This window comes from Miniopterus schreibersii (genome assembly GCF_964146895.1).
Source record: "Miniopterus schreibersii genome assembly, chromosome: X".
Classification (NCBI taxonomy): Eukaryota; Metazoa; Chordata; class Mammalia; order Chiroptera; family Miniopteridae; genus Miniopterus; species Miniopterus schreibersii.
Genome location: NC_138104.1, coordinates 4,703,866 through 4,730,854, shown reverse-complemented (window position 1 = coordinate 4,730,854; position 26,989 = coordinate 4,703,866). Strand labels below are relative to the sequence as shown.

At 39.8% G+C, this 26,989-nt stretch overlaps 1 protein-coding gene across 10 annotated transcripts in view; it reads right to left on the bottom strand.

Moving 5' to 3' along the window:
• The window catches only part of FGF13 (fibroblast growth factor 13), a 441,864-nt gene that overhangs the window by 359,630 nt on the left and 55,245 nt on the right, over positions 1–26,989 (bottom strand). For 2 of the 10 annotated variants that reach the window (XM_081125292.1, XM_081125302.1), the window contains one exon: positions 14,318–14,480. The exons of the other annotated variants lie outside the window; for them this stretch is intronic. The gene's annotated coding sequence lies outside the window, so the exon portion shown is untranslated. The remainder of the gene's footprint in view (positions 1–14,317; positions 14,481–26,989) is intronic. 10 annotated transcript variants of the gene reach the window in all.

Genomic DNA, 26,989 nt, shown 5'->3' with positions numbered 1-26,989 from the left:
CCGCTCTCCATTCCTCTCTCTGAAATCAATAAAGATTTTTTTTTTTTAATCAAGTGTGGTAAGACACAGAAGTGACTGTCATGAAAAAACAAAAGTCTATTATATTATCCAGTCCCCTAGAATCAGGAGGCATGCTACACAAAGGCCCACATGGGGAAGCACTGAGGCCGGTCAGGAGCAGAGGGAGTGAGAGGAAAATGTGTGACTCTGCATAGAGTATGGTATCCTACTGCCCTGGGCTGTGAGTTTTTAAGACTAACAAACTGCTGTCAATCTCATCTGTTCAGTGGCAGATGCTGTGTGTTGGGCCATCCCCATAACCCTAGGGCACAAATCTTCCTCACCAATGGGCTAAATAGGAGGCGATTAAAACAAGGTATGAATGAACACAGAAATCTGTTCATAGGTACAGCCCATCACATAGGATTTTAGCTACTACTTCCCTCCCAGTTTTTTGTTCCCCAGGATAAATAGTCTTTTCAGTGCCCTCACAGGCCATGACTCCCAGAATCTCTATCCTCTTATACTATTTGGGATGTCCAGATATCATATGTGCCTTGCAGTGGCAGGGCCTACAACTAAGCACAGGCACTTCCTTTCACAAGTGTGCTGACCACTGAAATGAAAACATCCCAAGCCCTGGAGTTAGACTAAATTTCTTGGGCCCAACCAAAGCTCTGCAGCTTCTGCTCAGAGTCATCCTGGCCAGTTCTCCTCACCTCTTGGAGTCTCAGTTTCCTCATCTGTAAAATGGGAAGAACAGCAAGATGCTCACAAAGTTTTCATGAGGCTCCACTGAGAGCATGTTTGTAAGCAGCTGGGTCCAGAGTTGGTGTTCATGAAGCACTTGCTATTATTATCATTATCATGTACCATGAAAAGATAAATGGTACAGAGAAGTACACCAGGCTGGAGGGCAGGCTGACAGTGGGCTGGCAATGAGCACAGCCTCCAAATGGAACTCTCTTACAGATTTCCTCAAGGGAGGAGGTGCTACTGCTAAGTCCCACCCCAGCTACGTGGGCAGTAGACACATTCTTAGACTCCAAAACAAGAATCCCATGACCAAAATCACATACTATGTATTTTATGCCTCCATCCATGAGACAGAAAAATATTTTTAATTTTTTTCAAAATTAAGACAGCAATGAGGTCATGACATGGCACAAAGACCAAACCAACTGAAATCCATTATGGAAGCTGGGGTGGAGGAAGGGGCGAGTCACGGAAATAGAAATTGCTATACATCTGACTTTGGGGGTATTTTTAAGTCTCCTTAGAAATAGCCTCCCTAGGGGAATATTCATATTTAGTACTGATTATTTCATAAACGTCTTCAACATGATCCAGAAAAAAATAAAACTGTCATCAACACCAGTAAATTTTTTGGCAAAAAAAAAAGTTCAGTTCTTTTTTTCAGCTTGCAAAATTATGGATTCTGTAGTGTTCCACCTGCCATTCATTTTCAAAATAATTAGTTAAGAATGAAAACTATATTTTCCCTTTGGGGAAGCTCCAATATAATCTGGAAAAGTTCCTATGTTTATGATGTAGCTCCACAGAGTTGAATGTCTTCATTTTTATGAACAGTAAGTTACATCAATTAAAACAAATAAAAAAGCAAAATAATTTGATTCCTGTTGTATTAAATGATCCATATCCCTTAACTGAATCCTAGGAAAATCATTAAGCAAACATGGGCTGGGCCAAGTCCTATGTTAGGGGAGCGGGTTTGAATGAAGATGTGTGGCTGACAGGCCAACAGCTGCTGCAGAATCAAGGCCTTGGAAAGGGGTAGTCCAGTAGGTGGAAAGGACAAGGGTAGAGGGTAACAATAGATTAAAGTGCTAGCACCAGACCATGTTAACCTCCTCCAGCTTATCCACATGCCATATCCCATGTGCACCCCTGGCCCCAGCTACCAGTGCCTGGATCCACTTGTGTCTAGGCCCTTGTGTATTCACATGATGTACTTCACTCACAGGCAACTAGTTAGCCTTGAGCAACTCACTTCACCCCATGGCCCTCCATTTCCTCATATCTCACATAGGGACAACACTTTATACGGCAGGGCATACTTTGGCACTCAGCCACGGCATCTTTTGCACTAAAAAGCAGAGTTGAGTAATTGAGACAGAAACTGTATGGCCCATAAAGCCTAACATATTTACTATCTGGCTCTTCACAGAAAAACTTTGCAGATCCCTGCCCTAGAATGCCCTCTCCTTTTATTCTTACTTGAATAAATCCCATCTATCTTTCAAAATTCAGCTCAAGGGTCTTCTCTTCCAGGAAATGTTCCCAGACCTTTTCACCACACCAGTACTCCAAGGTAAATGGAACCTTCTTCTTATGTGCATTCCACCTCCATTTTGCACTCAATTCATGCCCCTACGAAGCACTAATCATACTGGGTTGGAATTATCTGCCAGAACCCCAAGACAGTGACCTCCCTGGGACTCTGGCTCATTCATCTATGTGTCATGAACACTCAATACACAGGGCTTGACCCCCAAAAATTGTACTAAATAAATCCTGCTGGAATGAACAAGCATGGCTGTCCTATATTTGTAATGTAACACAAAGCTATACCACCCACCACTCAACAAGTACTGTGGCATTTGTGGAAGTCACAGTCATGGCCCTTCAGTGAGAATTATGACAGTCTGAGGGAGCTATTCTCCAACAGACAAGTATGGCTGAAGAAACATCAGCAGGACAGTAAAATCTGCCACTGCTGCTTGAAGAAAAGATTCACCCATTAGGCCTAGAACCCTAAAGGCTATTTTCAGCTCTGAGCACAGCTTACTGAGGGGTCTGTTGGCTGAACCACATCAGGCCATTGGGTCTTCTTACCTCCTTCATTCCAGCTCACTATACCAAGCTCCAGCCTAACTCCCCACCTGTGGCACCACACGTACCATGTCTTGAGTGCTACTTCATACAGATCTGCCAGCATACCCATGGGCCTGATTTTTAACCTTGCCATTTTCTTCTTAGGTACTAATATTATTATCAGGGACAGTGCACAGTGCCACAGAAAGTAGCACTGGAGATGGAGTCAGAAGACCCAGGTGGTACTACTGGCCATCCCACTTTCTAACTGTGAAAACCTTGGGCAGCTCAGGCCTCAGCTTCCTTATATAGAATTTGTAGATGATAACGCTGCTAGATCAGAGGAAATAAGGAAATCAAAGGAGTGAAAGTGCTCTTCTCTCTGGGAAGTAGTGATTCTCGGAGGTTAGGAGCATGGCCCCCTCCTCCAGGGGGGAGGAAAAAATTTTTCCTATTTTTATGAGAACTCTCTTCTCTATGAAAGATAGTGTTAGATCTTATATTTAAATATGTAAAAATCAGACTCTTTTTCAGGTTGCCAAACACATTGTCAAAGAAGAGTTATTCCATTTATTAGATGTCTTTTCAACATCTACTAAATATAAAAATGTTATATTTTATATAAAATATATACATTTATATATGCAATACTATGTAATATATAAAATAATGCTATATTTTACCCCCAGATCTACTGAATCAGAATCACCAATGTCAGGTGTATCTATCTCTTTAAAGTCTCTTCAACTTATTCTGATAACCAGCCCAAATTGGGAAGTGATGCTATGGCAAAAAGAGAGAAGGAGTCCTAAATCCCACTCTCGAGGAATTTGGTGAAGGAGGCATCCTGTACAGGCATACCTCATTTTATTGTGCTTTTCTTTATTGCACTTCACTGATGTTGTATTTCTTACAAATTGCAGGCAAAACCCTCCACACCAGGAAAAAGACTATGATTCGCTTTATTGCTATACTCACTTTATTGTGAGGGGTCTAGAACCGAACCCACAATATCTCTGAGGTATGCCTATACAAGAGTGAACATGAGTTACTTTAGGCCCTTCGTGAAACAAGTAAATTGCAAAAGTGGAGAGCAGGAAGAAGTATTTTTTTAGAGGCATTTGAGAAAGAGATGGGCCTTGAAAACTGAAGGAGGTTTCTTGCATCTGAAAGCAGCAGCTGACAGCAATGAGATCCAGACTGGTGTTCATGTTCAAAATTCTCTCATTTCTTTATGCAGTTGGTAACAAATGAGTGAGAGCTCCTAAGTGTCATGGTGGCACTGCCTGAGCATTCCACATGCTGAGAAACAGCCCAGGCAGAAAACTAGAGGGCAGGTCTCTTTTCTGCTAGAAAAATGTCAGCAGGCAGGCTATCAGATCCTGGAACATTCTCATCCTTTCTGACTATGACCACGCCTGCCTTGCTTGCTTAAGATGAGGCCAAGTCCCTAATGTTCTATCTCATGAGCTCTTTGAAACCTGGGAAAGCCACTAGTCAGTCCCTAGATTATTTTCAAAGCCCTATAATAAGGATCCCTTCCTGTCTTCTTTCAACTAATATTTATAGAGAACATTCTATGAGTCAGGCACAGTACTAGGAAGTGGATGGATAAGGAAACAGAGACTAGCTTAGGATTGAACAAATATATGACAGAAAGGATAACTTCAAATGACTAATTTCAAAACTCTTTAGGATTTCTGCCTGCTTATTTTTTCTAGATGAATTTTGCTAGCAATTTATCACATCTCATGAAGTATCCCGCCAAGTCTTTAATTGACAATGCACTGACACTGTATATTAATTCAGGGAACACTGGAATCTTTCCCATATATTGTCTCTTCAACTGGAGCAAGATATCTCTCCATTCATTTCTTTAATGCCTTTGATTCCTTCCTTTAGGATTATTTGAATAAATCTCATGTCTCAAATTAAATTAATGCCCTAGTGTTTAATGTATTTTGTCTCCATTGCAAATGAATTATCTTCCTTATGATATTCTTCAGCTGTTTGCAACTAGAAACATGACTATTTGTTTTCATTTGCCTTGAATTTCAAAGTGTTGTTAATCTCATTTATACCAACTAGTATATGATGACCTTGTATGTTCTAGATATGCATAGATTTTCTGGGGTATGTCGCCAGTACCTACCACAATGTCTCATGTACAGTAAGTGATAGGCCTTCCTATTATATGTTGAAAAAAGGTATGGCTTTCTTTGCTGATGGCATTTGTCTAATTTCTTTTTCCTTACCAATGACTATGGCTTGCATTTCTACTACAATGTTAAAAAGTGGTAGAGCCTTAGTCCTACCTTTGTCATTTGTAATTTTTCCTACTTTATGGGAACTTTCTTCTCTATGAAAGATAGTATTAGATCTTATATTTAAATATGTAAAAAACATACTCTTTTTCAGGTTGCCAAACACACTGTCAAAGAAGAGTTATTGCATTTATTAGATGTCTTTTTAGCATCTACTGAGATAAATATTACTTTAACTATGTTTTCATATTAATAAGATAAATTAACACAATAATTTTCACTTTATCATCTTATCCTGTGCTCTTGTATTAAATCTCACTTGATCAGATAAATTTTTAAGTAGAATTTTTTTCTACTTATAATTGTTTAAATAATGAATATCCATAATTAAAGTTGGCATATATATTTTTTCCCCAATTTGGGGATTGAAATCATATTTTTGCAAAAAGTAAATTAGAATTGAATAAAGCAGTACCAACTCAACATTCAAGCACAATTTAGGGAAGACATAAATTTGTATTTCACTTTCTTTTTTTCAGTTTCCTTGGATTATAGTGCCTCTGTTACTGGTTTCTAAACTTGTTTATGACTAACGATGTTAACCATTTCTCATGCATTGCAAATGAAATACCATGTTTTCTGTTATTATTTACTGTGCTGTTTTAATTTTTGATTGCACCAAAGTTGTATATTATATATAATCATGTTCTCTTTAAAAAAAATTAATACTTTTAGAAAGTATAATATAGGGAATTTTTTTACATTTGTAGGCAGATAGATCTGAGTTCAAATCCTAGCTCTAGCACTTATTTGCTGTGTGACTCAGGCAATTGGTCTAACATTTCAAAGCCTATTACATAAACTGTAAACTAGTGTTACTAATAGTGCCCATATATAATCATTATATAGATTAGACCGTAGATGTGAGAGAGAGAGAGAGAGAGAGAGAGAGAGAGAGAGAGAGAGAGAGAGAGAGAGAGTGTGTGTGTGTGTGTGTGTGTGTGTGTGTGTGTGTGTGTGTGAATGATCTTGTCCATAGAAGACAGTCAAAAAATAGCATGGCTTTCAAATTTTGGGATTTTTCAATTAATGTATTGTGTAAAAATACCTATGACTTGTGGGAGTTTCATGATAAGACTTTAATGACTTCTTGTTTCTTCTACTCTAATTGGTCTGCCCATGTTTTCTATTTAATCTTGTGTGAGATTTTATAATTTTGGGAGGAGTCAATCTCTACAAATTTCTTAATCTTCTACATTTGTTGTCATGTCTCTTGTCTCATTTCTAATTTAATAAATCTTTGTTTTCTCTTTTTTAGTTAGGCAAACCATTGTTCTTCCCCCCCCCCCCCCCAAAAAAAAAAAATCAGCTAAAGTGCTTATCAGCTATTTCTCCAGTTATTGACCTCTGCCCACTTTCTGGCTTCTGACAATTGCTCCTATTCAAAAACACTGACATGCCTGGCCGGGCGTCGCTCAGCGGTTGAGCATGGATTTAGGATCCAGGGGATCGTGGTTCAATTCCTGGTCAGGGCACATGCCTGGGCTGCTGCTCGATCCCCAGCAGGGGGCATGCAGGAGGCAGCCAATCAATGACTCTCATCATTGATATTCTCTCTCCCCCTCTCTCTCTCTCCCCCCCTTCCTCTCTCTGAAATCAATAAAGATACATTTAAAAACAAAACGAAACAAAAACATTGACATGCTTGCCCTGGCTGGTGTGGCTCAGTTGGTTGGAGCATTGTCCCATATGCCAAAAGGTGGCAGGTTCGATTCCTTGTCAAGGCATGTAGCCAGGTTGTGGGTTCAATCCCCACCAATCAATGTTTCTAACATCTCTCTCTCTCTCTGTCCCTCTCTCTTTTTCCATTCCTCTCTCTCTAAAAGTAAAATCCAATACAAAAACATCTACATGCAAGCATGATTTATTATGCTTGCCTTTCCTTTGTTAGTAACATAAACTCCTGGAAGAATGCCTTTTCATCTAAGCACCACTTTGGCAACACCCTATATTATTTTGATATGTTCATATTTATGTTTGTTTTGCTTATTAAAAAGTTTGGGTTACTGAGTTCTGTACTTTTCTAAGAATCAAGCTGTTATTGAAGAGACTATGTTGTTTGATTAATCTCTCTCCCCACCTCCAATCCCTACCCCTACTTTCCCTCTGAAATTCGTCAGGCTGGAGAAGACCTGGGGGGAGGGTGAATGTCTGGTGGAAAGGCTCAATGGGGGGGATGGGGACATCTGTAATACTTTCAACAATAAAGCAAAATAACAACAACAAAAAGTGACTATGTTGTTAATTTTCCTTATTTCACATTTCATTGTGGCTTCGTAAAGTGTTTTTTTCAGTACTTGTGTCTTTTTATGTTTACAAAGTATGTATCTAAGTCCAGGCATACTATTAATTTTTATGAATGATCCACATGCATTTGCAAAGAAATTGTATAACTACTATAAGAGTAAATAATGTGATTAGTTTCAAATTTATGTTGTCATTTTTAATTAAAATAAGAGCAAGAGGAATCTGAAAATGTGCATTTTCTTTTTTAGATTCTAATCTTAGTTATGGGAATTCCTCCAAAGGAAAATGAAATGCTGTTAGTCAATTTCCTTGTGTTTCCACTTAATGTAAGAATGACAGTCTAAACAAAATATTTCAATGTGCTAATTCTAACCAAATGTAGTAATTCATGGTATTTAAACTGGCAGTAGTAGAATCAAAATATACCATTATTGCAATATGCACCTCTTCTAGGCAAATGGCCTAGAAGGGGTAAAAATCCACATATTTCTTTTCTGACAATCGACCAGCACTTTCCAATATATGTCCATCCACTATTAACGGGGATTAAGTGAAAAAAGGGTTTCAGTGGTCAAATACATTGGGAAAGGCTCACTTACCCAAAGGTTTCCCTAATGCAAAATTTCTTGGGGTCTTTATATAATAATGTAGGTTATGAATCTCTAAAAACGGGATATTGGTTCTCCAATATTTGACCATGGAACCCGAAACCGTTACTGCTAAGCACTAGTATTTTCATGCAATACACTTTGGGAAACCTTATTGGTAAAAAGCAAAGCAGCTCTCCAAAGGCAAGGTTGTCTGTCTGTTGGAAGCAGGTTCCCCAGGCAAGCACAAACATACCCCAGTAGGAGGCTTAGTGAAGTCAAGCTGGGTACAGTTATTATAGGAAAATGAGAAAAATTTTCTCACTAGGAAGCTGAGGCAAAACAAATGCAGAGGATATGGGGAGCATGTAGTGAGAATAATTCAGTGGTTACTATGCTACAGATTTGAAAGCATGGCTACCCTAAAGACCAAAGAAGGTCAAACTGAGCTTTAGATGGCAGAGGAAGAAGAGAAACTTCATATTATAAGAAACATGTCCCTTCTCTGAGTTTCACAACCATGCAGTTATTTATAGTGCCCTTTCCCTCTCATCACTGTTATCTTGGGCCTCATGAGCACTTTCTCACATTCACTGGGGGCTTTGGAACTTGGCTGTCAGTCTTCCACTCCACGAAAAGTACCACATTCACCCTACATGACTTCAGTGTAAATGTACATAATATACCCAACCTCTGGCCTCTCAGTTCTTTAGTCTCCTCATCTCCAAAGATCACCTCCATACACCTTTGTTGACCCATAAAATTTATACTCCCCTGGAACAGTTCAACTCTGGTATATGTTCAAACAGCCTATTATCTGGTCATTAGCTTTCTCAGCCTGCTACTCTCACCTTTCAGCACTCAGAAAGAAAGTAGAGGAGTCAGAAGACTCTGAAAACTCCTAGAAGTCTATTAGATCACTTTTGCCTTCCATCTTAAATATGGCAGTTCACTTCAGTCACTCTTTTGCCAATGTCCTTAACTTCTGTGCCTCCTTTTCCATCCATTTCCCCCTTTTGACAAACTCCCAAACCTTGATCAATAGAGGAGCCATATGGACTGGTACCACTACATATTCATTGTGTCTAACCTTACCTGGGACTTCACCCTGCCCAACAACTGTTCTACATGTCCTACTTCATTTACTCTCCCGATTCCTCAATATAGCTCACTTAGTCCATTTACCTGCTTCCTCAAGCTTGACCTGTCAAAATATTGCTCTTGCCTACCTCCTGTTCATATGTTCCTCTCCAGATACAAGGAACTACTTTTTGTTTTCAGAAGACATCATGGAACCTCCTGTCACAGTATTTCACACACACTGTTTCCTCTTCCTGTAATGCCTTTCTCCTGTCATGGCTGAAACTCCCCTGACCTGCAAAGTGGGTGCTGGAAATATCACAGGGAACACTTTGTAAAGTGGAACCTTGGTTCTTGAACTTAATTCATTCTGACAGGTTGTTCAAGAAGAGATTTGTTTGAAAATAAACATTTTTTCCAATTAGAAATAATGTAAATTGAATTAATCCATTCCAGACCCTCAAATGATTCCATTTTAACCTTTATCAATTGCCTGTGATGGTTGTTTTGCAAGCACTTCCACACCTTTAGCAACATCAGCACTCTTTATGGTCTCTTTATGTTTTAAAATTGTGCTAAGCATCAATGTTGCCATGCCATACTCAGTATTGAGATCAGAAACTCAGCCCGGCCGGGTGTGGCTCAGCGGTCGAGCATCGACCTGGGATCCAGGCGATCGGGGTTCGATTCCCAATCAGGGCACATGCCCAGGTTGCGGGCTCAATCCCCAGTCGGGGGCATGCAGGAGGTGGTCAATCAATGACTCTTTCATCATTGATGTTTCTATCTCTCTCATTCCCTCTCCTTTCCTCTCTCTAAAATCAATAAAGATATATTTTTTTAAAAAAAGAAGAAACTCAAACACCTCTATTATACTTTGCAATTATTCCTTTTTTAAGCTCTATTGTTGTTCTCGCAACTTTCCTTTTCACTTTGCTGTTATCACTAACTTTCTTAGGACCCACTGTGACTTACTGTAGGTATTTAATAATAAGCAGCAGCAACAAAAGGAAAAAAACTTGAAAATATTCACAGCACAATTTCCTGAGATGTTAATAAAGCTAGGTTTAGCAGTAAACTGACTCATACTCATTCATTCTCTCCTTTGATTGTCACCTGAGATGGATGATTGATCATACAGGTTATAAGCATTAAAGGATGGTCGGGTCGAGAACCAAAGTTTTGTTCAACAACCAAGACATATTTTTCCATGGACAACTTGGTCAAGAACTGAATTGCTTGAGATGAGAGACATTTAATAGCTGAGATTTGACTGTATATGACTGTCTAACCACTATGCTGTACACCTAAAACTAATACAAAATAATACTGGATCTTAAACTGTAATCGAAAAATAAAATTAAAGAAAAAAAGGAAAGGGTAAAAAAGAAACTTACCTCTCCTTTTAACTAGACCCTGTCCCTAAGGAAATGCTTTACCTGACTCTCCACCCTTAGGCTAGCTTTGGTGCTCTCATCATCTCAGCCTTCACCTTGCATCATAATTTCCTCAAAACCCAAACATCTCAGCACACAAACTTCCAGACCCTCTTTGAAAGTAAGGACCATTCCTGTTCACTCGGGCCTCAACATTATAGCACAGAGTGGTTTAGGAAAGTCAGTCCCCAACCCACATTTGATGAATGAGTGAGCATAAAGCCATTAAACAAACACTTATAAGGAAAAGAGTGACTCAAATCTAAAATGACTTAGAAGAGCCTATTAGGCTTTAATGGTGTCTAATGTCATTTCCTCCAGCTTTACATAGCTAACTTCTAATTACCCTTCAAGGTTCAACTCAAAGGGCTCTCCTGGCCCATCACGGCTAAAATCAATGCCTCTCCCCAGGGCTACCCCACCCCTCCACGTACATACAGTAACCTCACTCACTGTATTGTAATTATATACTGACATGTTAAACTTTTTATCTAAAGTGTGAGTTTTCTGAGGGCAAAGAGTGTGCCTTACATTTATATCTATATCCACATGTCCAAGTCTCTAAGACCACCCCCAGATTCAATGATTTGCTCAGACTCACAGAACTCAACAAATTGTTGCACTCAAAGCTGTGATTTATTACAACAAAATATACAAAGCAAAATCAGCAAAAGAAAAAAGTACATGGGAACACGTACAGGAGAAATCCAGAGCAAGCTTCCAAGGGAAGCCACACAAAACACACTTAATTCCCCCAGCAACAAGTATGGCAACACAAGTGAAATGTTGTCTACTAGGGAAGCTCATTAGACTAAGTGCCCAGGGTTTTTTCTTTGGGCTGGTCTCATAGACACTATCTACCAAGCACATATCAAAATTCCCGACTTCTTGAATTCAGCATAAACCACACTGTTAGTACAGTTTAGGCACAGTGAGACATCTTATCATTTAGGGAATGGTAGGAACCCTCCTGAAATCCAATTCCCAGATGCCAGCCAGGGACCAACCTTGTAAGCAGGCCTTTCAAACGACAGCAGTCAGACCTGCCATGTTAACTCTTTTCTGAACAGTCTATAACACCTAGTACTGAGCCTGGTGCAGAGTAGGCATTCAGTCAATGCATGAAGAAGGAATGACATTTAGGCAGGCAATTTACCTATCTAAACCATGATATTTCACAAGCACCTGTAATGTAAGCATTATTATTCTAATTGTTGACAGAGAGAACCTTGATCAGAGAGGTTAAATAACATGCCCAGAGTCACATCCAGGATGACAGTAAGGCTAGGATTTGATCTTATGGCCTACTCAAGACCTCACTCTTTTGGCATTTTTCCACAACTGCCTACTCAGTAGGGATTATGTGTGTGTTTAAGAAAAAAAATTCAAAACACTCTGAAACAACCTTTACATATCTGGTTCAAGTTCAAGCTCTTTGCCTTGTATTCAGTGCCTGCTCTTGGCCAGTGCACTACCTGGGCCCTGGGAAGACAGAGATGAGCAGGTCTAGTCACCATCCTTGAAGACTGTGTCACGGAGTAAGGGTTCAAGAGTAGATATTCCCTTGCTCCTCTCTCCCAAGACTGACTGGGGACTGTCCTCTACCAATGCAAAGTTGAAAGGACCCACTGGAATCAATATCAACAATAGTAACAATAGCAGCCAACATTTATTTAGCAATTATTGGGTACACCAGGCACTGTGCTAAGCATATTACATGCATCATTTCATTTATGCCTCATAACAGCCTTGTGAGGTACATATATATATATATATATATATTTTTATTCCTCACCCAAGGATATGTTCTTATTGATTTCAGAGAGAGAGGATGGGAGAGGGAGAAAGAGAGAAACACTGATGTGAGAGAGAAACATTGACTGGCTGCCCTCCATAAGCACCCAGACAGGGGAGCAAACCCACAACCTGGGTATGTGCCCTGACTGGGAATTAAAACCATGACCTTTCAGTGTACTGGACAATGCTCCAATCAACTGAGCCACACCAGCCAGAGCAGGGTACATATTCTTATTAGTCTCACACTGCAGATAGGCAAACTGAGACTTAGGGGGATTAAGTAACTTTCTCAAGTCCAAACACCCAATAAGTGGTAAAGCTGGGATTGAAACCTACTTCTGCTCGTCTACAAAACCCAGGCTCTTAACCACAGCACTCACTGACTTTGAGAAGCTGATATGAAAGTACAAAAGGACAAAGGAGCAAGGCAGCAGGATTTAGCCACACTGTCCCTCACTCAGCCCAGGGGCTCTTTCTGCACTAAGGACAAAATGGTCCTCCTTGGGGCCTTTGTATCTGCTCTTCTGCCTGGACCACTCTTCTCCCTCAAGCTTCAATTTCTAACTTCCTCCAGGCCTTTGCTGAAATTCCACCTTCTGTGTGTGGTCTTCCCTTACTGCTCCATATAAATTGGCACCATTTCCCCACTGCACACCCCTGGACCAGTGCTGCTCTTCTATGTTTATTTGTTGGTTTCTTTACTATCTCCCACCCACCCTACCAACCCCAGCCCCATGTCAACACTAGGATGTAAATTCCATGAGGGCAAGGATTTTTTTTTGGTCTATTTATTTCCTTATTCCCAGAACCCAAGACAATGCCTGGAATGTAGCAAATGCTCAATAATTATTTATAGAATGAATAGTAACTGCATTGATCTTTGCAAAATGCAAATGCAAATTGGATCATGTTACCCCAGGCTTAAAGTATTTTAATGACTTCCCATTGCTACACAAAAAGGTTCCAATCCAGCATCATCTTCTGCCACCCTCTGCTCACTAGCTCTACTCGAGCCCTGCCAAACTTTTCTGTATTCACTGTTTCTTTTCCTGATAGGACTTCACACGTGCTGAGCCCTCCACCTACAATGCTCTCCTCTCTTATCATATAATAACCACTCCACATCCATATCATTCCAGCTGAAAAGTCATTTTCATGGAGAAGCCTTCTCAAAACCCACAGACTAGGACAAGAATCTTGATTTTGTTTGTTCATCTCCTTCCCAGTCTTTTCCCACTCCTCTTATTAACTTATTCATATTTAGCTCTTCAATGTTCTGTTTTATCTAATAAACCATAAATATGGAGACCATATCGATCTTATTCAGTACTCTGGTTCCTAAGAGACACATAGTAGGTGTTCAGTAAGTATTCCTTAAATGACTGCTAAAAGCTAATGCCTGATAATGCAGCTCAAATCACATAACTTCAGTAAATGTAAGGTCATGGGTTTGGTGCACCCTGGGACCAATATACTGATTAGTCTAAGAGTCAGAAAAAGAGTTCCCTGGTGATCAGGCTGAATTAAGACTTTGCAGGGCTCAAGCACTCAAAGAACAGGCACTGCCTGAGGAGCCCCCAGGCTAAGATAGACCACCTCATTCCTTCTGTGAGATCTAAATTGGTGATATAAACACCAGTTCCTTACAAGTGCATCTGTCTCCTGAATATGAAGACAGATCATTTCCAAAACAGAGTTACGATAAATGTGTTTCACCACATTTTTCTAAGCTGCAAGCAGTGACTGAGATATTTATTGTCAATATTTTAGTTGTCAAGTGAAAAAATAGCACAGATAATCAGCTATAGGTTCTGCAAATAAAAATGACAGTCAACAGAAAGAGAACGATAAAAATACCACCACATAAAAACATCATAAATGGCATCACAGACAATAAAAATAGACAAGGTGTAAACTTCCAGAGAACAAAGTACTCTCTCCAAGAAAACTTTAACTAAGTACGTGGTTCTTCAAAATTTGCTGCTAAATAGTAAGTCTCTCTAATTCTTACCAGACTGAGGGAAGAAGTGGTGTTTGGCTTTTAGGAATGATGCAACTGTTAATACAGAGGCCTTGGGCACCAGTCTGGCTGGGTTCAACTCCTGGCTTGGGCACTTTCAAGCCATGTGACCTTAAGCAAGTAGTGTTACCACTCTGAGTCTTGGTTTCCTCGTCTGTAGAATGAAATAAAAATAATAACTCCCTTAGCGGTTTTATGAGGATTAGATGCACTAATATATGAGGGGGAAAAACAGAATAAGCATTCATCAAATGTTAGGGACTTCATTATGGTGGTGGTGGCTATCGTCATCCAAACATAATATAAGCTAAAGAGATATTGGCAAGTAGAGGTCCTGACAGACTTCCTTTAATGCAAAGAAGAATGTCTGGGCATTTGCAGAATCATCTAAGGCCATTCAAAAATAAAAATGTTGTAACAACACACTGTGGAAGATAGGGCTCCACAATGCAAACACTACATTCCCTCTGATAAGCAGAATAAGCAGTACAAGAAACCCAAGAGATTTAAAGGCCAATGGGAAATTTCTTGCCTCTGAGAAACATGCCATGAAGATTTTGAAAAGAAAGCCAGGAGTCTGTAAGCACATTTATGCTTTGGATATTTATTTGGTAATCTGAGTGGCTAATTCCACATGCCCAAGTTAATAGGCACAGTAGTTTGGAACAGCTGCCATAGTCCAGCCAGAAACCCTGTAGACAAAAAACTACTTCCCCCTTAACCCTTGCCTGAGAGGGGGGCAGTTCACTTCCACATCCTCTGAGAACAAAGCCCTAGGACTGTAACTCTGTCCTGATTACCCCTGAAGGCAAATCACTTCTCTACACTCCCCACAACCATGCCTCTCAGGCAGGTCCTCTTTTTTCCATGCCTAGACTCCCATAGTCTACAGCTATCCTGATGCTGCCAGAGGCCTCCTTCCAAAACCAAGTCAGATCCTGGCACCCAGTTGCTGGAAATTTGTTCAACAGGTCCCGACTACTTTGGGGAAAAAATTCTACAAACCTCTGCATAGCCTTCAAAGCCCTCCATAGCAACAATTCCCAAACGTTTTGATCTCAGGATCTGAAAAATAACTGAGAGGTGGCAGGGGTGGCGGGACAATTTCTTGAAAAAAAAATTGTGAAAACCAAAGAGCTTTTATTTATATGGGTTACATCTGTCAATATTTATCATATTAGAAATTATAACTGAAAGAAATTTTTAAATATTCAGGTATTAATGTATGTAAAATTAGCAATAGTAAACCTATTACAATTATATATATATATATATATACACACACATATATATATATATAAAATTACATAGTAACATAAATACCATGTTTTAATTTAAAATTACCATATTTTATGTAAAATAACCATATTTTTTAAAACAACCAAAAATGTACGTATGACCAATACTGTTTTGCATTTTAACAAATCTCTTTACTGTCTGGCTTACTAGAGGACAGCTGGATTTTCATGTCGACATTCTGCCTTCATTTTTGAGAGGTTGTGAAAGGTTGTTTTACCTGAAGTACATGAAAAAACTCCAGCCCTATAGATATGTAATTAGAAATGGTAGGACTTCTCAGACCCCGTCAAAGGAACTCAGGGTTGCCTGGGGGTCCTTAGACCATACTTTAAGAAATACTTCTTGACCAGTGACTTCCTAGGGACAATGTATGGCATCGGGGTCAGGGAGGAATGGGAGAGAGGGATTATAGAAGAGTAGAAGAAAACTTGGGAGTGATGGATATATTCATTATCTTGACTGTGGTGATGGTTTCACAGTGTCACAGCGTACATATATCAAAACTTATCAATCTGTACATTTGAAGTATGCTATTTGTCAATGGTGTTTTAATAAATCTGTTAAAACTAGGAAAAAGGGAAGGAAGAGATACTCTCATCATGGCCTCAACCTCCCTTTCTTCCTCCTGTCCCCACAAAGCCATACAACCTACACTCCAGCTGTGTGTTACTAACATTGGTGCCCAAGCCCCACCTAGCCCCAGTGTCTCTATGTACCTCTCCTCTTATTCCTTCATCAGCCTGAAATACCTTCCAAACAATGCCTCCACTCTGCCTCCCTCCCTTTACCCACTGGAGAAATTCCTCAAAGTCCACATCAAAAGTCACCAGCCTAAAAAGGATCTCAACACTCTCTCCAGGAAATATTAAGCTATTGTCTCAACTTTTATGAGTCAGGAAAGAATCAGGTGAGAGCTTCTGGGGGCACATCTCCATCTGAATTTCCTCAGATTGGCTTATCCCTATTAATCTTCTTTGAATCAAGAAGAGACACCAAATAAAGGGGGAGACCGAAGCAGCCTGTAAGCAGATGAGGGAAGCCCAGGACAAGAAGCCTCCTGTTACATGGTCTATGGGGAAAACTCATCTCCATTGCCAGCCCCCCTCTGCTACACATACAATACAGAAGACTCCATAAACATACTCAGGGAGCATCCTGGGGTCGAAGGCCACACTTAGCCATCTATAATCTTCCAAGTGTTAAGCCCAATCACAGGCACTCACAAAATACCTGTGCTGTGATGAGGCAGAATTTCCTCAATAAGTGTCAGTTTCTCAATCTATAACAAGGCATCTAAGAGCACCTATCTCTCCCAGTTGTCCTAAATCCTTATTTACAGAGTGTCTTAGTTTCTAGGGTGAGCATAACAAAAAATCACAAACCGGGTGGCTTAAAACAACCAAAATTTATTCTCTCACAGTTCTGGAGGCTAGAAGTCTGAAATCAAGGCATCAGCAGGATCTTGCTTCCTCCAAAAGCTGTTCTAGCTTCTCCTAGCTTCTGATGATGCCAGCAATCCTTAGAATTCTTTGGCTTGTTGCTGCAAAACTCCAGTCTCTGCTTCAATATTCAAATGGTCCTGTATGTCTCTGTGTGTCTCCAAATCTCTTTCTCCTTATAAGAACACCAGTCAATGAATTTAGGGCCCACCCTAATTCTGTATTAACTGATCTTAACTTGATTACATCTACAAAGACTCTATTTCCAAATAAGGTCACATTGTGGCACTCTGGGTACACAAAGCATGTGTGAAAGTGCATGGTACATAGTAGGAACCCAGCTTATGTGAACATCCTCCCTTCCTTCTGCAAATGCCGAAGAGTAGCAAAGTGCTCCCTTGACAGCAGGGTGTGTGGGCTTTTGAAAGACTTTCTACATACATACTTATCAAGTGTGAGAGACAAGCAGGAAAGTCAAAGACAGCAGTGGATGATAACTGTTTTCCTTCTCAGCTCCTGCCCTCCTCCCACAACTGCTCGGTCCTTGTATTTCCTTTTTCCCTCACCTCACACCCACATGGGCAGTCCCATACAGAACACATATCTGCATATTCAGAGTAGAACTTCAAACGCTGTCCAGGAATCACCTCCTTACACTTAGGGACTATAATGCTAAAATTTCTTAGTGAGGAAAATACAATTTCCCAGTGAGAGAACATGTTTGGTGTATATAGCTTACACAATAAATCCTAAAGGACAGCTTTATCAAATGAATTAAAAGGAAATAATGACTCTGAATGCAATTACCCTAAAAATGTCTTCCCAAATCAGCTCTGATCCAGAATGCTGCAATGTAATTGTACTTTCTAATATCAGTGGCCAATAGTTAAAAGAAGCCATGAGATATTATGGTAAAGCATCATGAAATCTTTGTTGAAAAACAGAAACAAATAAATATGGTATGTCCATCCTGAACACTGAAAGGCCAGCAATGTTCAACAAAACCCACATTTGGGGACCTGTGCTTGACCTATTGGCTTTAATGAAACTTCACCTAATGTCAGTTTTGCTGTCAATGCATAACAGGCCTTCTCTCTCTCTCTCTCTCTCTCTCTCTCTCTCTCTCTCTCTCTCTCTCTCTCTCTCTCTCTCACACACACACACACACACACACACACACACACACACACACACACACACCCCAGAGGCTTGTATGTTTGGGAAGTATTTTGAGATTCATGCAGGCAGATCAGGTAGTGTCCTGATCCCCCTGCCCAGAGCACAGGGATTGGTCAGCCAACGAGGTGGCCGGCCTCGGAGTCCTGCTGTGATTCCTTTTTGTCTCCAATACCAAATCTTAAGTACAATTTTGAGTTACTCAAAACATCATTATTTCTCAAAGGCAACCTGGACTTAGTCTCCTGCAATGTTAAAATGGCCTTGACCTTTTCAGCTGTCAATCTCAGTGATTTGGCAATGTGTTTATAAAAGCCCTATTATTTCCCTTGAGGATTCTTTTACTCTCTCTGCTTTACTTCTATTCTTTACTCTTCCTCTAGTCTTTCAGGATGTTCACACTGCCTTCTTCAAATTGTGATAGTTAACACATCATGAATTTGCACCATTTCAAAGGTTTTCCATTTCCAGGCTTATCAACATAATACACACTATTGTAATACATAAGATTAAAGATTTAAGAATTTAATTATAAACATGGAATTGACATCAAAAGAGGGACCACATGCTGTGTTACATCGAGAATACTTTGTTAAATAGACTCAGGGTCAATACGCAAGGACTCAATCTTTACAAATGCTGAAAATTTGAAGTGCTCACATTTATAATGGCCACTAATATTATATCTGGTTAGTATGTTTGGTGAAAAAAATCTGTTTAAGTTTAAAATTTCCTAAGAATAGCAGTTGAGCATCTAGGTCAAAATTCCCATTCAAGTAATTACATTTCCCAACCAAATGTTAATTAGCACATTTTAAAAACACTGTTGGATAGTGTTACTTGATAAGATTACTTGAGCAGGTACATGTCAAATATACAAAACAGCCTAGATCTCCCATGGGTTACCTTTTCTATGAATTGGAAATACAGCCCGTTTCGAGGATGAGCACCCACAAAAGGAATCTTGGACAGCCTTTGAGACAAAGCTAAACTTCCTCATACGTATAATTTCCATAAACTCTTCTGAGAAGATATTACACCGATTACTTGCTTATCCAGCACAAAACTTTTTTGCATATTTCACCTATCCAGAACTTATATGGTAACTGGAAGAGGGGCAGAATAGGTCTCTTCAAGGTGCACAAGTGCACACACACACACAGTTCTAGAAATTTTGTTCACAGGAGAGCTCCTCAACTCCTCACTAGAAGTCTCTTTCTCCTACTTTACACGAAGTTTTTATAAAGTTTGCTACTGATCATTATCTAAACATCTGAGAACCATCAAATGAGAGGGAGGAGAGCAAATGCTCCCAGTAGGCCGCCACCACCAATTCAAAGTGACAATTACTGGCCAGCCAGTAAAGGAGACCAAAAATAAATTTTAAAAAGCCCCAACTCAGGAATATCAGCCCAAAAACTCAAAAAGAGTGGTCTTAGACCATGTGGTGCAGGATAAAATGCTCCCATACCTCAAGAATTAATTCTTCTTAGGGAGATTTTGAGTCTCCAGTGAAAGGTAAATTGCATTCAGCAGTTCAAAAACAAAGTAGTGACTAGTATATTTGAGAAAGATACCCATTCAAACTTTTCATTTAAAATTATTTTGGTATCTAAATGAAAATGGTTAAACTCAACTGTCCACAATAACTTCCTCCCTTGGGCTGAGGTAGACAAGGTGGTACTGAAGAGAAGGATTTGCTTGGAGATGGTAGCTTGGGAGTCCCAATGAATAATGCACCTTCTTTTTTTCCTATTGGATCCATCCCTCACCTAGCCCATTAAATAGGCCAAGTCCATCTGCAGTGCCTTCTCTCTATTCCATGAACAAATATTTTCTGTGAGCAAGACACTATGTTAGATATTGGCAACAGAACAAGATAAAATGGTCAATGCCTGTACACAGCTCACAAATTAAACAGCATATAGAACACCAATTGGTCATTGTATGATAATTACTGGGATACAATGAGCCTAATTCCCCTTGTTTCAGTGCCCCAATCAGGCTGCTCTCCAGGCCAATGTTTATGATCTGAATCTTTTCTGATCCTCTCCCCTATATCCTTTTAGCATGCAGCTTTCATGGGCCCTAAATGTTAGACTTCTAAGAGGATACAATCAGATAAATCATGCATTCTCTTGGAGGTGATACACCTTTCGAGGGTGTGAAAATTGTTTTGAGGGGAGGGAGGCTAAAAAACATTTACAATGATTTGTGGCCCTCCAAAAGCTCACCCTACCCAACAAAATCTTATTGCTTAGCATTTATTTTCTCCTGTTGGGTTTTCTTGGATATCACATTAGCAGCACTGGCAATGAATTCATTGATGATACACAAAACATGCAGATCAGTGCTACAAAACTATAGTCAACACACGGTTGTGATTGGAAAACAACCTCTTGAATGATTGCTCATTCTAAATGTTATATAGCAAGTGATGGCCTGTGTGTGCCTATTAGCTGCCATTGGCTATCCTGTGAATATAGTTTATATTTCATCCTCAGTTTATATTTTACTTAATTCAAAAACATAATTCAACTGATGTTTAATTATGTCAAATGCAAAGAAAAACTGTCAGCAAGATCTGAATAAATATCTAGCAGTAGCAGCTAAATCAGAAGTTATTTTCCCACATCAATTAATAGTTAAAAATTAGCCCGGCCGGGTGTGGCTCAGCGGTTGAGCATCGACCTGGGATCCTAGGGGATCAGGGTTCGATTCCCGGTCAGGGCACATGCCTGGTTGCGGGCTCGATCAATGACTCTCTCATCATTGATGTTTGTATCTCTCTCTCCCTCTCCCTTCTTCTCTCTGAAATCAATAAAGATATTTTAATAAATAAATAAATAAAAATTTAAAAAAATAGTTAAAAATTAAGTTCACAAAAATTTTTTAATTTATTTTAATTTTTCAATGTTTTAACATACTAGAAAATAAGTTTTGAATGAATTTTTTTAAATTTGATCACATAGCTATTATCATTATGTATTTCTAAAACTGGAAACTTGCATAAGTAATTTGAAAAGTTGCAATTCTAAGTAAATAAAAGTTACTCAACAAGTACAAATAAACACATAAGTTTACTGTTAGTAGCTTTCTAATTTTCAATTTTGCTTTTACCTTTAAAATATCAGGATTCTTACTTCAGCATGTTATAAAGTGTAAGTAAGCCTATACTTATTCTTTTTGTATATAAAGCAGACATACATACAGCACACAAACAAATATACAAACATCTCTGCCATTAAAATTTCATACACAAGTAACTAGAGAAAAATGTCTAAAAAGGATCTTTAGGGGAGCAATAATATAATCAAAAAAGCCTGAAAGACACTGAGATAAACTAATCTCCATCACCTTAACTGGAACTAACTGCAACACCATGAACAGAATTGGGGGGGAAAAGGGTGCTCTATGTACTGAAATTTGAGGAATTCTCTGAAGATGGAAAGCACAAGAGATATGTTCAACAAGAGAAGAGGAAACCATAGCTCAACTCAGTGCGAGAAGGTAAATGCAGATAGTAAGAAATTCTTAGCTCAGAGTGAACTATTACAAAAAGATGGAGAAGGCCGTGGGGTATTATTAGGGTGATTAAGTTCAAAAAAAAACAAGCCCAATGTGTACTGGCTATAAGTGCTTCTGTGTGGGCCAGTATGTGCACATATATGGGGCACACACACAGAAGAGAAGAGAGATGCCTTTAACCACAGTCTAAAAACTACAAACCATACCCTAAAGAAAACTTTCTAGGTCCAGAGCCTGAGACAATTGCTGGTGCTAATTCTTAAGCAACGTATAGTGAGGAGGAAGGACTGGAAAGGTGGCTCTATCCACAATAGAGATATCCTGAAGCCTTCTTTATTCAAAAATAAAGCTCTGCTCAATCTCATTTAGGAACTGAGTCCCCAGTCTGAAAGTGTACTCCATGCACAGACACCCTGAAACGAGTTCCCACTGCCTCCAGAAAAAATCAAATCAAATCCTGAAAGAAAGTTTGCAAAAGATGTTCACAATGCCCTCCTCCCACACCCTGTGCTTCAGTCAAAGTGAATTTCCTTCAGTTCTTCCAAAATGTGTTGTCCTTGCTCATCTCCAAGCCCTCATGCACGCCTTCCCTTTGTGGGGAACACTACTTCACCTCCAACCCTTCTCCAATCTTCTTTTTCTGGATAATTCGTCATCATCTTTTGGGTCTCAGCTCAACTTTCCTCACTCCTACCCCCCACCCTCAGGTCAAACCAGGTGCCCCTGTCATGTACTGCTTTTCTCACAGTTCTCAGATAAAGGAGCAGACAGTTGAGTCTAGCATTGTTTTAGCCCTCACTGGACTGGGAGTTCCGTATGCCAGGGATAGTACCTGCTCTTCTGATCAATGAATCCCCAGGGTCTAGTTCAGGTTAATAGCTCAGTAAAATATTGATCAGATTGAGCTGCAAAAGGAAGAGAGACTTGGAGTCTGGAAAGGCTTTTGGCTGTCAATTCACCCCCACAGACAACCAAAAACTCCAATATTGGTAGAACCAGCCTTGGCTTCCACTTTCCCAGTGATTTCTGGTTTTATAGAAATTTGCCTCAATGTACTGTAGTCACATGAGGTTGGTTATTTAAGCACATGGCCAACATCTTTATCAAGAGAAAACGCAAAAAATAATAATAATACTGACCTGGGGGTTAGGAAAGATGAGAAGCTTGTTGACTAGCTCTACCCCTTACCAGATTTCCAACCTTGATCAATTACTGTCCTTCCACTAGGCCTCAGTTGGTAAGATAAGAGAAATGAGACATATCTTCAATTTTCTTCCTCCTGATCTTACAGTCTATGACTTTTATCCTAATTAATAAATAAAGTTATCCTGCTACTGGGTTGTTCAGGGGAGCTAGGGGGAATTTTCCTTTTTAAAAATATAGGAAATAGGAAAAATAAGAGGGAAAGGGAAATAGCTACTGTTGTGGGTTGAACTGTATACCCCCAAAAGATATGCTCAAGTCCTAACCCCCATGATATGGACTGAATGTTTATGTCCCTCTAAAATTCATACATTGATGCCCTGGCTGGTGTGGCTCAGTTGGTTGGGTGTCATCATCCTGTGCACCAAAGGGTTGCTGTTTCAATTCCCATCAGGGCACATGGCCAGGTTGCAGTCTCAGTCCTCAGTGGGCAGCGTGCAAGAGGCGGCTGATCGATGTTTCTCTCACTCTCACTCTCACTCTCCCTTCCTCTCTCTCTAAAAATCAATAAAAATATATATTTTTTAAATTCACACATTGAAGCCTTAATGCCTAATGTGATATTTTGAGGTGGGGTTTTTGGGAGGAAATTAGGTTTGAAAGAAGTCATGAGGGTGGAGTCCCCATGATGGCACTAGTGTCCCTATAAGGGAATCAAGACACCTGAGCTCACTCTCTCTGCCATGTGAGGGTACAGCGAGAAGATGGCCATCTATAAACCAGGAAGAGGGCCCTTATAAAGAACTCACCCTGATCTCAGAATTCCAGTCTCCAGAACTATGAGAATTAAATGTTTGTTGTTTAAGCCTCCCAATCTATGGTATTCTATTACAACAGCCTAAACTGACTAGGACACTTCAGTACCTGTGAACATGACCCCATTTTGCAGATATAATCAAGGTAAATGAGGTCATACTGGATTAGGGTGGGCCTTTATTCAATGACTGGTGCCCTTATAAGAAGGAGGAAATTTAGACACAGAGAAAGAGGAGACACACACAGACACACAGGGTCAAAAAGGCCATGGGAAGATGGAAGCAAAGACTGGAATGTCAAGGATTGCCAGCAACCCCAGAGGCTAGAAGAGGCCTTCAGAAGAAGCATGGCCCTGCTGGCACCTTGATTTTAGACTTGTAGCTTCCAGAATTATAAAGACAATGAATTTCTGTTGTTTCAAGCCACCAAATTTGTTACAGCAATCTTAGGAACCTAACACAGGTACCATCTTGAAAAAAGACCAAACACAAAAAAGGTCTTATTTTACCTAAGATCTAATATTCATTAACTATCTCTGGATGACATGTCCTTGGGTCCTGGTAGTAAGATGACTTTCTAGGACAACTGCTAATGAAACCGGGTTCTGGCTATACAATAAGCAAGCACATGTGCAAGAGTGAATGAGGAGACCAAAAATAGCCTTATTTCAAACTACTATGAGATTTTTCTCTTCAGGACATTTTGTGCTGCTCACAAAGCATTCAATAACACAACCATTTTAAGAACATCAATGAAGCAATGTATTTACCAACCTCAAAACAGAAATGAGAGGTATCCAGGACAACATATCCATTGTCTCAGGAAAGCATTGGATGAATACATAACATAACCATGAAAGCAAACAATTATGAACAAGGGTTCTTCTGGACATATTAATTGAAAATACAGTGCCCAAACAATTACTGCTGGTTAATTAAAGTGGCCCCCAATATCAAAATGTAGCTACTAAAGTACAATATGCCCTGAAAAAAAATAAGAACAAAAAATTCAATTTATTTTCAATAAGCAATGGCTGTAAGAGACAAAAAGTAGGGTCTGCAGTAGCAAAAATGATGTGGAAAATGTAGTCAGGAGCCCTAGGCTTCATCCCCAACTCTGTGCTCATGTAAAGAGCACGACAGCACTGGTATTTCAGAATATTTTGATTGAGAAAACACTGAGCCAGCTAGAATGCATTGAGTAGTTCTGTTAATTCATATTTCATAATAATAAAGGTTAACACAGCACTTACTTTGTATCAGAAACTGTTCTAAGCACTTTTTTTGGAACTAACTTAAGCCTGACAACCTTCTAAGATAAAATTATGATGTCCATTTTACAGATAACAGAAGTGAGGCTCAAAGAAGTTAAGCAATTTGTCCAACATCATTACACATTGCATAGCTTATGAGTTCTAAATGGAGAAACTCAAACCAAGCAGTCAGATTCCAGAGCCTGTGTCCTTAACCAGATATCACAATAGTAAGCACATATGTGTGAAAACCAGAAGGACAAATAGAGTCTATAGATAATCCTACCTGTGCATATATAGCACCTGAAGCATTAATGACACTTTCACATCCTTAGGGTACAAGATTCGCAGGTTGGGACCCAATGCTGGAGATACTTTAAAGACCAGTCCTCTGTGTTTCTATGGAGGTCCCTGCCAGGTCAGTGAAAATAAGGTACTAGTAGGAAATCCTCTCAACTCACCAACTTAGGCAAAAATATCCCCCAGCACTCAGATGGAGAGAAGTGCAGGGTTACAACTTATTTGACTTGTTAAGTTATCCTCCATGAGTTATCTTCAGGAGACTTCAGCTAACTGTGGATTCCCTGACTCACCATTCTGTGAGTAGGAACTTGTAAGGTCCTGGATTCAGAAGGAAACACAGAAACGTTCAAGGACCCTTACTGGACACAATACAGGAGCCTGGGCCCAGCAGTCTTCAGAGGCATGTTTGCCCTGGAGATGCAGATGCCTAGTGGATTAACAGATGGGTAGAGAAGAACATGCAAATGTCTGAGAGTTCTACTTTCTCCTCTTTGGTTAATATGAGCTCTCAAAGAATGGTGAACTAGAAACAAAAGCAGTCTTCTGGAACTTGTCCTCTCCACTCTTCAGAAAGTGCTTGGGATAATGATCTAGGGATTCCCCCTACTAATGACCACCTCTTAGTAACAGCTGATGGACCAAGGTGATGCAGGCCATAGCTAGGGGCTGTTTGTCCAGGTGAGTTTTGGGCAGGAGGGACTTCTTTAGCAAGAGCTTCTGGGACCAGTTTGCTTAATAATAACGGAAAGCTTTCCCATTACTGCTATGGTTACCCATACACTGGGCACTGACTGATCTTTCTGCTGAGCTCCAGACCCAAGAAGCTAACTGCCTACCTGAGAACTCAACTGAGCAGATCTACATTTTGTAAGGCTTAAAGCTTATATAATTCAAGACAACTCTGTTTAGAAATAGGATAAGAAATTAGGAATAAAAAATTAGGTATCTGGCCTTGTAAAGGGCCATTCAAGTACAGGGCCTCGAGACTGACTAGATTCATGACAAATCCACCTTTGCTGACAAGTACCTTAAAGGTCACACATGGAAAACTGAATTCACCATCTCTCCACTCCTTTCAGAGTCTGTGGGGGACTGACTCTAAAGTTGGCCCAATGTGTTCAGCCTCCTGGTGTCCTACCCTTATATAATCCTCACCCTTTGAGTGTGGGTGAAACCTGTGACTTGTTTCTAACCAAGAGGACACTGTAAAGGTGATGGGATGTACGTGATTATGTGTACATGAATGGAATTTAACATATATCTTGCTAAAAGACTTTCCCGTGCTGGTTTTAAAGAAGCAAGCAGCCATATCGGGAAAGGCCATTTGACAAGGAACTGAGGGTGAACTCTGGCCAACAGCCAGCAAGAAACTGAGGCACTCAACCCTACAGCCCACAGGCCTAAGGGGAGCTTATCAGAAATCAGGGCTCTCCCACAGAGGTTCTTATTCATCAGCTAGCATAGCAGAGTGGGGAGGCTCAAGAGTTTAAATCATTTTTTTTTACAAAATTGTGATGCTAATGCTACACTTTACCAAACAATGAATCCTAATTCCTGTTCATTTTCCGGCCTAGAGTCCTTCTCATTTATCACCTCTTCTCCATTCTGATTGCCACAGGCTTAGTGTATTTCTCATCTTCTTACCTAAACTAATGGAATATTCTCCTATCTATCCTTTTCCCCTGTTTCAAATCTCTCATCTCATTA